The sequence below is a fragment of the Haemorhous mexicanus genome, chromosome 19 (genome assembly GCF_027477595.1).
Source record: "Haemorhous mexicanus isolate bHaeMex1 chromosome 19, bHaeMex1.pri, whole genome shotgun sequence".
NCBI classification, from domain to species: Eukaryota; Metazoa; Chordata; class Aves; order Passeriformes; family Fringillidae; genus Haemorhous; species Haemorhous mexicanus.
Genome location: NC_082359.1, coordinates 37,746 through 53,150, shown reverse-complemented (window position 1 = coordinate 53,150; position 15,405 = coordinate 37,746). Strand labels below are relative to the sequence as shown.

The following is a 15,405-nucleotide window of genomic DNA, read 5'->3' as shown; positions in this document are numbered from 1 at the left end:
CCCTTGCTGCTTGACCAAAAGGCAGCAACTGTGGTGTTTTCACCTCAGAGGCACCTTTGGCTATCTGGATGCTGCAGCTGGGCGCTAGAGACAAGCCCAGACATGCAGGAGCTCCGGTTTACCTCTGGCGGAGAAGCTTCAAGGCAAGGTGAAGGAAAAGGAGTCGGGTTCTGCTAGAGGGTTTCGATCCAGAGCTTTATTCTGGCCCACAGGCCTCTGAATCCTGTAACAGCTCTAACAGAACCTTTCCGAACCGCATGGTTGCTGGCTCTTTTAATCCCGGGGAGAGGGGAGGGAAGGGGTAGGGATCCCACCAACCAGGTAGAGGTGGGGAAGTCTCTGGGGACAAATGACACCTGGATGGCCCAATGTCCCTCCAGGGGTGTAAGGCATCTTTTGAACTCTGCCAATCACTCAGCGCCCTTCTAAAATGCCAGGATTGACAGAGAGTGCTCAGCAGGGGTGGGGAAAAGGAGAGGTGATTGACACATCTGGGGAAGAAGGGAGAAACCCAAAGTATCTGAGGCAAACCATGACATCACACCGCAACAGTAGGTTTTTGGCCCATGTTCTGCCAAGTTCATGCATTGATGCTTGGTTTTCTTTAATGTAGCCTACTAAGAGACAACAGCCTTGTGGCAGAGGAATTTCACACATGGTAAGGTGGTCTTCTTTTGCACCTTACATGGACTGGCATCCCCAGGTTTCTGACAGATAAATTGAGGGCTCTGACCTATAGAGGAGATGCAAGTGGAGTGCTGGGTTGGGACCCACCAGGAGGATTTTGTGAATCTGCTTTGGAGATGGGGGTGTTGATGAAGTGGCCCCTTAGGCCCCATAAAGGCCAAGTGTCACATTTGATGACAGAGCTGAGGTGAGCCGGGCAGAGCATTCTCAATGTGTATCGTGTCACTTGTCTATCGTGCATTCGGTGTGTTTGGGTATCTCATGTCTTTTACCTTAGCCCTTTGAGAGGTCATCAGAAACCCTGGCATCATTCTTAGCATCCATGATCTCTGCGGTCCTTGGCCTGACACCAATGCCACAGAACTTTTGACTCAGGAGCTCAGCCAGTTGTCAGAATTGCATCACTCTTTGGAAACATCCAGTCAGATGTCTTTTCAGGTCTTGCTCTGAGCTGTATGGACAGTTGCCCCCTGCAAGGATCCATTATGGTGGTTTAGGACTTGTAAAAATATGAGGTTAGGTAGAGGATTCTGACCATAGGGTTTTTGGGCATCCATCTTTGCAGTTCTTGGAATAAATCATTCAGTTAGCATCTTCTTCCTCCTGGGTTCCCTGAGCCTCATCAGCTTGCCGTCGGTCTTACCTCACTCATCTCATTTTGCAGTCTTTCACTCCTTGCAGTCATTTTCCTTGCCAAGGGATTTCTGTCTGTGTTGTGTCCTCATTGTTGGTCATGTCCAGTCGTGTGTCACGAGTCTTTGCACATATTTATGCTGGAGATGCTCCACCCTGCTGCATAGCCTGGTGCAATAAGACCAGTCCCAGGACTTGACATTTTTTAATGTAGGCTGTAGTTGGACTCAAGATGTTTGGAGCTGTGAAGTTATTCTGCAGCTCATTGAGTTTTGTCCTTTCTTTCAAAAGCAGATGGATAAAATCCATGGCAGAGCATCCCGTCCAAGGTGAGGGGCTTCCCACGAACAGGTCAGTCACCATTTGTATCTGTAGAGGAAGCACAAATTGTGACTATATGTTACAGCTCTGGTCTTTGTCTTTTTATTCAGGAAGTCAAGGCCGAGTGGGCATGGTGAGCGTTGAGTAATGTGTAGAAGCGGTTGTTATTGCTGAGGTTTCAGTTTCTGGTGCAGCTTTAAGCATCTCTTTTTGCTTCTTTTATTTTAGGTGGTCCATTTGCTAGATATGCTGGCTGAGGCTACCCCATGCCTGGTGGATGCATGCTTCAGGTACAGGTGTGGCATATTATAAGATTAGGGAGGTTGTGTTTTCACAGTATCTCAGCATTCTATTTTGCTTTGTTCCTTTGCAGACGCTGTCACTACCCTAGGTATGCCAAGGAACAAAGGAGAGAGGGTAAGTAGGATTTGAAGCAGGGTGACTCATAGCAGCAACATGCTAAGTATGTACCTTTTCTTTGGCAGGTATCTTCCGGGCAGCTTCTGGATTTGAATCAAGATTTGAGGTGAGCTGGGGCAGTGATGCGGAGAAGTCCCGGGGTTTACTCTTTTTGGGGGCGATAGTCACATTTTCTCTCTTCTCTTAAGTAGTGTGAGGAGGTTTGGAGCCAAAGTTTGGAAACAGCAGCACCGAGACACATGTGGAGAATGTCTTGATATACATATAAAACTGACGATGGATTTTGTCTGCTCCAAAAGCTAAGTGTTGGGGCCAGTAGTTGAGAGAAGAGGAAAAACCTTTACTATCACAAGAGCAATTTGATGTCAGCTTAGCAGAGAGGTCTGTAGTGGGACAGGCTATCTGGAAGTAAAGGGAGATGGTTTCTTCTCAGCTTCAGCAGAGCCTTTGCCGGGCAGGGCAGTTCCGACCCATCTCCCTTTTCTCATGAGCTTTGCGTTGTCAGCCTTCTTTGACCCTTGACGTCGTTGTGAATCTTTACCTCGAGGACCTCGCCTTCAGGTCCAACTTATAGCCATTGTCACCCGGCAGTTTTTGCTACTTCTGTAGCCCTACTGGGCCTCTTTAGCATCATCTTAACTTCTTTGGTACTAACTTCTTTCAAGGAGTTACATTTCATCATCACATGCTGTTGTCACAGGGCTTTCTTTCTTTGGCATCATCAGCCTCTGGCTCATGTTGCGTTAGGAATCTTGGGTCCATAAGGTGAAAGTGCCAGGCGGTTTCCACTTGTGTCTGTGTTACGTCATCTGTGTCTATGTTATGTCATCTATGTTATGTTGTCCGTGTCTGTGTTAAGTAGCTTGTGTACATTGTCTTCTGTGTCATAGACCTTTGTAACATCTTGATGATATATCGGCATCAGTCTGCATCATATCAGCCATATTTTACTCGCGTTCCTCTCTGGATATTGCTTATTCCGACATCTTTACATTTTTACTCATTGAGACAGGAAGAAGTACACAAAATATTCTCATCCATCTTCCTTCTCAGCTTTGGTAGTGCCTTTTTTTTTCCTGTGCCATTCTCTTGGACTTCTATAAGGAGTGCATTACTCCCTCCTCATTTGACTGCAGTAGATTTGTAGGTTCCATCTTCTCAAAGGGTATAGGGCTCAAGAATTAATCTTCCAGAGAGCTATCTCAAGTCCTGGCTTATATTGTAGGTGCTTATATTTTATGTACCTATGTGTACTTATAGTGTATGTACTTATATTGTATGTACCTATGTTGGTTTATATTTTATGTAATTATGTTGGCTTATATTGTATGTTGTTATATTGTATGTAATTATGTTGGTTTATATTTTACATACCTATATTGTATCTAATTATGTTGGCTTATATCGTGTACTTATACTGTATATACCTGTGTTGGCTTATATCGTGTGTACTTATATTGTGCCACTTATGATTGGAGCTGCCCTGCCCTGACACATAGTCACAGTTAGGTAGAACAGTTATAGAAACTTTACCATTCACTTCTCTTCTATGAGATTTTGGGTAGAAAATTTGTTGGCCCAGAGTGGAGACAAGCCCTAGCTCTCAGATAACTACTTGTTGACCTCTTCCTGTCGTCTCACATGTTCCCAAGGCTACTGATTTTCCCGGAATCGACCATTTGACATCAAGGAGTGGCAGCCAGAAGATGTGTCAAAGCAGGTTCTTCAGTGTTTCAAGTAAGGGCTGCAGTGAGTGTGTAATTTGAAGAGTATGTGAGAGCCTGTGACTATCTGTGTCTGTCCACATCTGCTTGTCTTTGCATGTGCTGATGTATGCTGACCAGTTTTAACCTTATGTATATGACTTTTTCCTTTCAGGTTCTTAAACTCATTTTTAAATTTAGAATAAAAACTCCCCAGCTGGGTTTTTTTTTCCCCCCACCTGTTTTTTTTCCTCAGTCCCGGCCGAGGAAAAAAACATCGCGAGGTGATGTTCATCGCCAAAATTTGGGTACCGACCGTCCTGGGACTGGAGATTTGTCAGGCAGGATGATTTTTTTGGAGGCTCCTGGGAACAATGTTCCTGAGGAGTGATGATGGTCGGGGTGTAATTGAGCAGTTGAAATGAGAGCGATGGTGTATTTGTGTATAATGTGAAGAAGTTGCTTATGGTGAATAAGTGTTGTTTTCAGTGTGCTGATTCTGTTTTGAGTTTCCTGTAACAATAAACTAAAATGTAATGAAAATAGAAAAATTGGTTATCTTGTGTTAATGTGTGTTTTGTGGTCTATTGCCCGGTATTTTTCTGTATTTACAATAGCTGTTGCATTTCCATGTATTGCTCAGTATGTAAATTGGACTTTTACCAGCATGTCCATGGATTGTATCTGTACTTGCATTTGCATAAGTTGTTTCCATGTGTTTTGCTGAAGTGAAAATTAAAAAAAATTCATTCAATAAAGTTGAAACAACCCTAATAAAATTACCCCCTGCCCCTCCCCCCACCTTGGCTCCTGTCTTTCTTTGCCTTGGTTTTGTAATTTTTTTCAACTGCATTTCTTCCTTTTGCTTCTCACTTTACTTTTCTGTATCTAACTTCTTTTTTGTCTGTCTCTAACTCTCTGTTCCTGTTTATCACTGTTTCTGTGTTTCTGCTTCTGTAACTGTTTCCCTAGATTTATTATTCTCTTTTTCTCCATTTCACTGTTTCTCTCCAACTCTGTTTTTCTCTCTTTAGTTTATACTTTGCACCTTTATTTCTTTTTCTGTCTAGCTTTAACTCTAACTCTTGTTTCTATGGTGCCCCCTGCCAACACAAGCCTGCCTGCACAGCGCCCCCTCCCGACACAAACAGCACCTGCACAGCGCCCCCCGCTGACACACGCTAAGCCCACACAGAGCATCCCACTTCACATGACATTCATCATTCATTTTTAAATGTTTGAGATTGTTATATATTTCCCAATAATACCCGGAGGTTTAGAGCTGTAATTCAGAGAGAAAAGAATGCTATTTGAATAAATGCTATTAAATCATCTCGTCTGCACTCTTGCCTCTTGGTTTTCACTTCTGAAACTCTGTATGAAAGGCATAGAGTTCTACATTCATTCTTTTTAACAGTTTCCCCTGTAATTCTTCTTTTAAGGCAAACTTATAAAAATGCACTCTTTCTGACCCCACCACTTCTAAAATTCTATTGAGAAGCAAAAAAACCCCCATCAAACAACTAAATCTCTGCTCCAATTTGTATTAAAAAAGTAGTCAATTAACTGCTTTCTTAGCAGATTCTTTATCTTGTATTAATATGGCTACTTTTTCTTGCTTTCATGGATTAGAACCAAATTCTTAAAGCTATAAGGAAACACAGGTTTACTGTATCTGTTTCTGAGATCCAGAAGTCCAGCAAGGAGTTCAGACATCGAAAGAAGTGTCTGTACAACAAGATTCAGCACAACGTTGAGACATATTAGCTATTTTCCACGAAAACTGAAATTTCAGTTTCAGCCAAACTGAAACTTTTTAGACTTCTATACTATCCTGGATGCCTGCTTCTAGAACCTGACCTAAGTTGCTGGAAACTAGCTGCAATATTACTGTAAACGATGCTGTGAATGTAGGACATTGTAATTATTCTCTTCCATTGAAAACCACAAGTGGAGTCCTGTAACTTTTGTTCAAAATTCTGTATTTTTTTGAAAACTGGTAAAATAATGATAAATAAAATGTTCCATTCATATAGTTTAAATCTAATAATGTTCAAAATGAAAAAAAAGTCCATTCAGATGTGATCTGCAGTAATACAGCAGAGAGAAGATGAACCAGTCTGGCCTACAAAATAAAGTGAAGCAGAATTTGGGAATTTGGAGCACCTTAAGATGTAATATTTAAAGGAAAAAAAAAAAAAAATCTACCCAAACTCAATCAGTGATGCACAGACAGAGAAAAAGAACTGATTACTACTAATATTTCTTTCAGTCTCAGACAAAACGTTAAATGATCCTCTTGAATGCATGGAAGATTGCTGGAAAAGATGGCAGCCTTCTCTTTACAACATATTCCTCAGAACTCCAGAAGACAAATCAATAGAGGTATGAGGATCTTACTTTCTGTAAAACTCCCAAAGCATAGCCAATATTATATTTCTTTAGAGATCCTCGCTGCCCTGGGTGAGTAGTGGATAGTCTACAGCCCCAGTACATCAGCCAGACACTCTGCCTTATTTAATATGGCTACTGCAGCAAGGACATCATCTACACTGGCTTTCTATCCAAAACATATGCAAGTCACAACAAAGAATATAGCCAAAACCTTGAGCACAGCTTATGGCCTTCAAAACAAAAGTCTCAGGATGGCAATACTGGATCTTATGATCCAACCAATCAGGAAATATTTCTTTAGAGGTGAAAAAAACTTCTGTGTATTGTACAAAAAATAGTTATGTAAACCAGAGTTGCATGATCCAATATTTCTATTGAACTGGAATTATTTTTATCAATATTATTGATCCATTTCTTTTCAGTGCATTTGGTAAAAAATGTAAAGTATCATTTAAAAGAAATTATTGGATGAGTACTATGTACTACAGATTATTTAAAGTGTTGGTTTTGCATGGCTTGGTTTTTGGTGGGGAGGGAAGAAGCCAGCCACAGAAATGATTTTTTGTGAAAAACTCCCAGAAGATTCCTCCATGTCTGTGAATCCCTGATTGGCACTAAGAACAGACATGCTGCTAGGCCAATTACAGAAACTTGTAGTGCCTCCATGATATATTTAAGAAGGAAATCAACACTGCAGCCAGTTCACTTTTATGTTTGCAAATTTTTAGGTTGACACCTCTTCTGGTGCTAAAACAAAACCAGTGAGACACTCCAAGTCAGAAATACAATTTATTAAGAAGAGGGGAAAAAACCAAATTACATATATTAATACAAATGAAAAACCACTGACAGAGTCAGAATACAACCTGACACCCTGCTAGTTAGGGGGCTGCTAGCAGTCCAGATGAAGTGGTCTTGTTGAAGTGGTGATTCCGTAGAAACCACCTGATAGCTCTTGTCCTCTGGAAAACAAGTGGCTAAGGGTGGCTGTTCCTATGGAAATCCTGTGGAAAGACTGCTTGTTGTGTCCCAAAACCCAGATTATATCTAGGTGGGGATGCTTAGCTCCTACCCCCTGGGTGGAGCATCTTACAATAGGCTGATATTGTTCTGAGTTATGTAGTGGGTCCTTGATTACCCATTAAACAGAAATGGCTCCTGGAGGGAGTTATCTCTGAGTCAGGTGGCAAGACATTGATGGGCCCGTTAATAGGAGATAAGGAAAAAACTATGCCACTCCTGGTTTCAGCACCTCTTGAGGATGGGAATAGAATACATTTTTATATTGTAAGCTTGGACAATACAGGATGCAGGTTTTTGCATTTGCAGAAAGTTTGTATGGATTTGAAAATTATCTTCATACCAGAGGCACAAAAGTATTCTCATACACTTTTTCATCATTTTCAAACGAAGCACTTCTCACAAAAAACTAAGCATGAATGACTTGCAAGTGAGTTGAAGAAACATGCCAAAGATAAGTAGTGTTCAAATGCAGAGAATAGAATTGTTTAGGGACATGTCCTAGGTTGACTATATGATGCTTTTATCCCCAATTGTCTTGTTCCGTTTATGCTGAATAGTAAGTTTTGCACCTTTAAGACTTGCTCCAAGGATTGGGGGGGGAGAGGAGGCGCGCAGTTTGTTTTCAGACATTGAACTCAATCCTACACATTCCTGCTCCTGGACTGCGTTGTCTGCGGATGAACAGACAGCAGGACAGGGCTCTCTTTTTTTTTTTTTGCTTTTAGTTAGTTTAGCTAGCTGAGGCAAAGAAGTTCCCTGGACTGTGGGTTTTTTTCCTTTTTTTTCCCTTTTCTTTGGACCTGTTCACCCCTGCTCTGGACTGAACAACCATAAGAGCACCAGCAGCTCGCATTGGTGGCCACCGGGCCGGGGCTTGGGCCACAGCATTTCCAGTGCCAGAGGGACTGATAAGGGACTGAGTGAGCTGAACTGGAATCTGGGGAGGGGACTTTCTGGGTTTGTCATCTCTTTTGGAGCAGCAAGGGGTTTTATTGTTTAATATTGTTTAGGTTTTCTTGTTTAATAAACAGTTTTTTCCCACTTTTCTCCAAGGAGGTATTTTCTCCCAGACCGGTTGGGAGAGGGGCGATAGAATCCGATCTCCTAGAGGAGCCTTTTGGGGGTTCTCTCCCAAATTTGCCCTGAACCAGGACAGGACACCATACCCTAATATTTTAAATCAGGAAGCATGGGTGGACCACTTTTTTTTCTTTAGTTGACTTTAGAACCAGCGGTCCTTTGCAGGAAGGTGTTTGGATTAGAGATTACAATGGCAAATAAGAGCATGGCTACATAGAAGGTGCTGCCTTTAGACCAGAACATTCTACTACTTAAAGGCAGATAGGAGAATAGCTGAATAGTGACAGCTCTGACAGGAAGAGTCTGCAGCTCACCCCTTGGGAACAGTAGTAGCACATTTCAATTTTAGAAAACCATTCATTTCAGAGGACCGAGCATCAGTAAAAATAAAAGGTCAAGTGAAGACATTCTAGTGCTCTTATCAGAAGTATGTTCCTCCATATGAGAGCATTTAGGAAAGGACAGTTCATTCATAAAGAAAGGTGTGCCAGTTTCAAAACCTGTAGAACAAGGCAAGACAAACTTACACAATATACATCCTCAAATGCAAAATGAATAAATAACCATTTCAAGAGCCATCAAGTAGGTGCTGTCATCTGTTAGGGAAATACCCAGCCAGTATATTACTGTGTAGTTAGGAGGCAATAATTTTGGAAATAATTTTTTGTATTGCATGTGAATAAAAATAAAATATTTTATTACTGTGTAAGGTAAAATCATGTCTTCTGTATCCTTTCTGAGAGGAAGGTTATCTGAATCTAAAGCTTCTCAGCTCCATGATAGGATGCTTTGTCCTAAAAGGGAACTCTAGTCTTCATCCTTTTGGATTGCTTCCATAGCTTTTCACTCACTCTTCAGATACCTATTAATATGTCCTATATATCCCATGCAAATTTTTATGGGCATAGTAACTAAATTGATAAGTATTCCATTAAGACCACAGGCCCTGCTGAGATGGATGCACAGGTCTCAAGGGTTAGCAGATGTTATTCTGAGGCCAGTCCTGATCATGTTTGATGGATCATGGTGCCTGAGGAAAGTGCCCAAAGTTTGGAGGAAAGCAAATGTCACCCATCTTCAAAAAAGGCAACCAGGAGGACTCAGAAAAGTACATGCCAGCCAGCCTCATTTTTACCCCCAGGAAGTGGATGGAGTAGCTATTCCTGGAAAGCATTGCCAGGCACACGAAGGAGGACAAAATAATATAGTCAGCATGGATTTACCAGGGGAAATTCATGCTTGACAACTTTTTAAACTTCTCTGATGAATCAATTTGCCTGGTAGACGAAGGGAATATTGTCTCCCTGGGCTTCAAGGAGGTTTTTGACATTTATCTACATGGCAGAACACATACATACCAGAAGGAATAGTGCAAAGAGAAGGGAACCAGTGTCTTTTCAATGATGCTCAGTGAAAAGACAAGAGGCAATGGGCACACACTGAAATACAACAGATTGTCACTGAACATCACAAAATGGTTTTTTGCTCGGATGGTGACTGAACCATGGCACAGAGTTCCCAGAAAGATTGTGGAGTCTGGATTTTTGAAGATGTTAAAAGGATGCCCAGATATGATCCTGGGCAACAGGCTCTAGGTATCCTGGTTTAAGCAGGGGGTTTGGACCTGGTGAGCCCCACAGACCCCTTCCACCTTCATTCATTCTGTGCTAGTGAATTCTCTTAGAGATGCATTTCAAGGACTGGCATGACAAAGCTCTGTGCAGAGTGAGATCCAAATGGACATGGGATTCAAGTTCCTTAAGTAGTGTTCACGAGAAATGTAAAACTCCGGGATAACTGTCTCTTCCATAACTGAATCTCTTTCATGGGAAAATTCCCCAGCTGTAGAGAGATCTTCTGATATACATGCTTAACTGACACTGGCTGAGCACATTTCTCCCTATGTATGTCTAAGACCAGTTAGGATCTTCACTGATAGTGTTGTCAACCTAGTCACAGAAGGTCTATTGTTAAAAAGCGACAACTTACATCAGAATGGCAAATATCGGTCCACAAAATGTATTAATGGATGGGAATTATCTACTTGGGTTCAAAATAAAAATAAAGACTTGGTCTTTATTTAGCAATTTCATTGCAATATTCATAAGGGAATGAAAAGACCTAAGTCCTTGTCCTGGTTCAGGGCAAATTTGGGAGAGAACCCCCCTAGGAAATCGGATTCTACCACCCCTACCCCAACCGGTCCAGGAGAAAATACTTCCTTGGAGAAAAGTGGGAAAAAACTGTTTATTAAACAAGAAAACTTAATATTAAACAATAAAACCCCTTGCTACTCCAAAGGAGATGACAAACCCAGAAAGTCCCCTCCCCAGATTCCAGTTCAGCTCACTCAGTCCCTCATCAGTCCCTCTGGCACTGGAAATGCCGTGGCCCAGGCCCGGCCTGGCCCACTGATGTGAGCTGCTGGTGCTCTTATGGTTGTTCAGTCCAGAGCAGGTGTGAACAGGTCCAGAGAAAGGGGAAAAAAAGGAAAAAAAACGCAGTCCAGGGAACTTCTTTGCCTCAGCTAGCTAAACTAACTAAAAAGCAAGGAAAAAAAAGAGCCCTGTCCCGCCGTCTGATCATCCGCAGAAACACACAGTCCAGAAGCAGGAATGTGTAGGATTGAGTTCAATGTCTGAAAACAAACTGCGCGCCTCCTCTCCCCCCCTCAATCTTTGAAGCAAGTCTTAAAGGTGCAAAACTTACTATTCAGCATAAACGGAATGAGACAATTGGGGATAAAAGCATCATATAATCAACCTAGGACAGTCCTTAACTTTCTTAACTCTAACAAAGATTTAAAAGATTCCTTGTAAAAGTGAATCTTAATTGTTGGAAAATGAAAAATTTCAGTCGGGAAAAAGTTGTAAAATTGTGTATATAGTGGCAAAGAAACCAAGAAAATAGGAAAGAAACAAAAACAGAGAAAAAGAGTCAGCTTGAGTCTGCTAGCTAGTTCTAGAAGTAGTCTGCTAGAAAAAGGAATATCCAGTTAAATTTCAAATGTATTCATGCACTTGATTCAGTAACTGGTCAATGCAAAAACCAATCCTTTTGTACAACTTCTCCCAGTAACAAAAACTCCAACAGGTTGAAACCACCATTATGCTTGTCCCAGATGTATTTAAAAAAGAAATGATGATTTTCTGGAAAATCTATTTGCATAAAAGTTGCACAACATTGGAGTGACTCACCACATTCTCATTCCTCCACATGGCTTGAAAGTATATTTGACAAAGTATGCAACAAAGCATATGATTTATAAGGAAGAGTAAAATGAATGATTTGGGAATTGATCTCTTTTGGATATGAAACTTCATATCCACTCTCTGGGAAGTTTCTAAAAATAGAATCATGGTGCTGAGGCATGAATCTGCCACTACGAGTGTTAAGCAAACATACACACTCCCCCTTCCACACACACCTAGGCACACACAGAGATCAGCATAACAGATCGTGAACACTTTGGAAATACCACTCTTTGTGGGCAAAATAGCTGGTACAATAATTCAAATATCTGATACAAAAATTCTGTGTAATATCTACCTCATATTTAAAACACAGCTTTTCATTTAATTCTGTTTGCAGAATATTTTCCTTTCATTTTTTTCTTTAAAATTTCTTAGTTCTCACGTGCTGTATGTCTAGGAATATTTTCTTCTAAAAATAGTAAAAATTAGGTTATATATTTTCAGAAGAAAACACTGTTTTTTACAATTTTAAACCATCATGATATGGAAGAATTTATTTGTCCCTCACTAAGGTGGAATAAGTATTTTAATCACGGATCATTTACAGTGAAATACTTTATATTTTTAAGATGCTTTCAATCAATTTTGATCCTCATGCTTCATTGTAAACAGTAATTTTTCAGTGAATGGAAAATATGTGTGGTAAATCTACATTAGTTCAAACACCAGTTCCTACTAATGGCCAGGCTGAACTACAGTAAATAATGTCCTGAATGATAACTTGCCGCCTTCTTTTGCACTTCATGAAATCCTAACATGGCGATGGTTTGAAATACAGAGATTGTCTCTTAAAGAGTGTCCCATGTTGAAACCCATCCCATGTGTTTTATGTTGTAGTTCTTATCTCTTTTAAATATTTGTATCTTCTGCATAGTTTTCATTAACCTTTCTGTTACAGCAGTGAAAATCACAGATAAATGCAATTTTGTACAACTTTGAATTTACCCAAAGAGCTGAGAGAAAACTTGCTCCTATACTTCAATCTGAGTTTCTTCTATATTCAAGCTTTGTTTATCTCCCATCAAGGGTCGCATTCATTGCTTTTCAAAGCCCAATCCAACCTGATCTTGAATACCTTCAGTGACGGGACATTCCACAACTTCTCTGGGCAGCCTGTTCCAGTGTTTCAGAATACCCACTGTTGCCTCTGCTGAGGCGTGACGACCTGGTTCGGGAACGGCACGGCAGCCACCTCAGGCTGCTCAGGCCAATTACTCACAGACACCAATGTGGTGGACGGTAAAATGGTGTTTATTTTAAAGTTGCACGGCAATATATAGCCTCGGGCTATGTCATGTCCGTCTGCTTGCGTAACGAACAGAGGGAAGGGGGACCCTATCTTTCCGTACACCACGCAATCTTCCGACCGCCTGTCCCTATCCTACTACAACCCACAGTAAAAAATGTCTTCTTTTTATGTAATATATATCAGAAATAAGAAATCTAGGCATATAAAGTTTGCGGAAAAGTTTGAAATTCTTTTGATTTGAAACATTTTATATGACTACTAACTTAGAGATTACTAAAATCTGTTGATGGCCATTTGAGCTGGACACTTTTTGAAAAAGTTCATGGAATTTAAAATTGAAACCAGTAAAATTAAAAACTTCTTGCCATTTTCTTTTTCTCTGATATTCAAAATTGCATAATATCTGTGCTTCACACAAATCTTTCAGACACTCTCAGAAAAAAGCTTTTATTTCAGACTAAATTGCAGTTTACGTAGAACACTAATACCAGTGAAAGTTTTTCCAGGCATAGGGGGAACACCTTCTCCTTGGATTTGTGTGCACAATACGTTTTATCCAAAATGGAAAATTCATCCCAGCAGTGTTCTATTCATCATTCTTACTGCATCAGGCCACAAGATTCTGTGAAAAGTATCCTGTGGACCTTGAACATAGCTCATGTTGAGGGAGAGAATAAAGAGCATATGGCGTAGTACAGACACCAGAAAGTACTTTTTCATGTGATCCAGAGCCTGAACAATTGTTTAGCACCATTTAAAGGATGTTTTTGACAAACAGGGTTGAAACAGGTCTTCAAAATAAAATGTAGATAAAAATCCATTGAAGAAAATTACCCCGGCCAGTCAACTTGCTGATGAATTCACCCTCCATACCAGCTGATCAGGCCTAACAATGCTGCTGCAAAAGTATTGTGAAAAAGGTAGACATGTTTTCACAGATGCAGGGGAAAATGCCCTTGGATGATGATTCCAAGGGATAACTTGATGGCGCAAGTTATGTACCCTTTCCTACTGTGCAATATCTAAGTTGGTGAGTTCACCATCTGTCAGCATCACTTTAGAAAACAAATTGATCCACAAAAAAATATTTCATATGTCCTGTCTACCTGCTTCATGTCAGCCAATGAACAGGATACATTCCATCAGCAAAGTGTTTATGGTCATATGTTTCTTTAAACTGTGATGATTCTTTATTTTTTTCTAAATCAGACACTCTCTTTTCATAATATTCAGATGTCCATGGTAGGGGTGTAATTAGGTTTCATGTTCATTGTTAAAAAATATCCTTCTTGTTATCTTTTTATTAAATAATTGACATCTAGCATCAGTCTGAGAGCTGAAAAAACTTCATTTGCTGTTTGCCAAGTATCATCTATGTGATACAAATTCTACTTGATAAATCACACCCATACATTGCCATGTAATACTACTAGTAATGCCTGCAAAACCTTTTCTTCATCATTAGGTATTTTGGTGAAGTGAATGATTAGTACATAAGTAAAGTCATATGTTCAAGATTCTCCAGAAAGAGCTGTGTTGTGTTCTCTGCTGCCTATGTTAGCACTGAGCTGCAAAAAAAGATTCCTAGGAAGAGTGTTACTTTTAGTCTAAATTTGTAAATGATGTTTGGAATACCCTGTTAAATGACAAGATGTTTTCTAAAATATGGCATCTTAAGGGAAAAACTCAGCTTTAAAGAGGCTTTGAGGCAGTTTCTGGAAAAAAATTTGGAGGCATCTAAGGTCTTTAGCCATACCATTTTGAAGATTGATTCAAAACAATGCGGGATTTCCGGAGCCAGCCGGCCACTCCTGCTAACAGGTCCCCGAACACTAACGCCATCCTTTTTTCCTGGGAAACAAACCTCACCTGCCTGGGTACCCTATGGAAGATTGCAGAAGCCACTTGACACTGTCGACGCAGCCCAAGTTAGCACTGGTGTCCGCTTGGGTCTGGGAGGCATCCTGCGCAATGAAGGATTTCAGGAGCCACCCGGCCACTCCGAGCCACAGTCCCCTGAAAAAAAACACCGGCCCATTTCTCTGGGTAAGAAAAGCACTGGCCCGGTTCCTGATGGCAGATGGCAGGAGCCACTTGGCACTATCAAACAAGCCCAAGTTGGCATTGGTGCCAGCATGGGTCTGGGAGGCATCCTGTGCAATGCAGAATGTTAGGAGCCAACCAGCCACTCCGGGACATAGGCTGCTGAACACAAACGTCAGCCCTTTTCCCGGGGAAGCAAAACTCACCTGCCTGGGATCCTGTTGGCAAATTGCAGGAGTCACTTGGCACTGTCAAACCAGCCCGAGTGTAATGTAGAGCCAGCTTGGGTCTAGGAGGTATCCTGGGCAACGCAGAATTTTAGGAGCCAACCAGCCACTCCGGGCCACAGGCCCACAAACACCAACAACGGCCTTTTTCTCTGGGAAACAAATCACACCCAGCCAGGTTCCTGATGGCAGATGGCAGGAGCCATTTGGCGCTCTCTCTCTCTCTCTGACGTACTGTCTCTGCTTTCTGAGATATGCTACCAATGTACCAATGTACCAATGCTACCAAAGTCCTAAAGGCTTTGCAACGATGCTAGGGAACCCTGTCAATGAAGACCCTTGGAAGACTGTCGTGAGTCACCGGGTGATGT

General features: G+C 41.1%; 1 long non-coding RNA gene across 1 annotated transcript; it reads left to right on the top strand.

The window, feature by feature from the left end:
- The first annotated feature begins 354 nt into the window (after positions 1-354).
- On the top strand, positions 355-4,315 carry LOC132336333 (uncharacterized). Its single transcript, XR_009488856.1, has 2 exons — positions 355-1,931; positions 2,015-4,315. It is a non-coding gene; the product is annotated as an uncharacterized LOC132336333 (long non-coding RNA).
- The last annotated feature ends 11,090 nt before the right edge of the window (positions 4,316-15,405 follow it).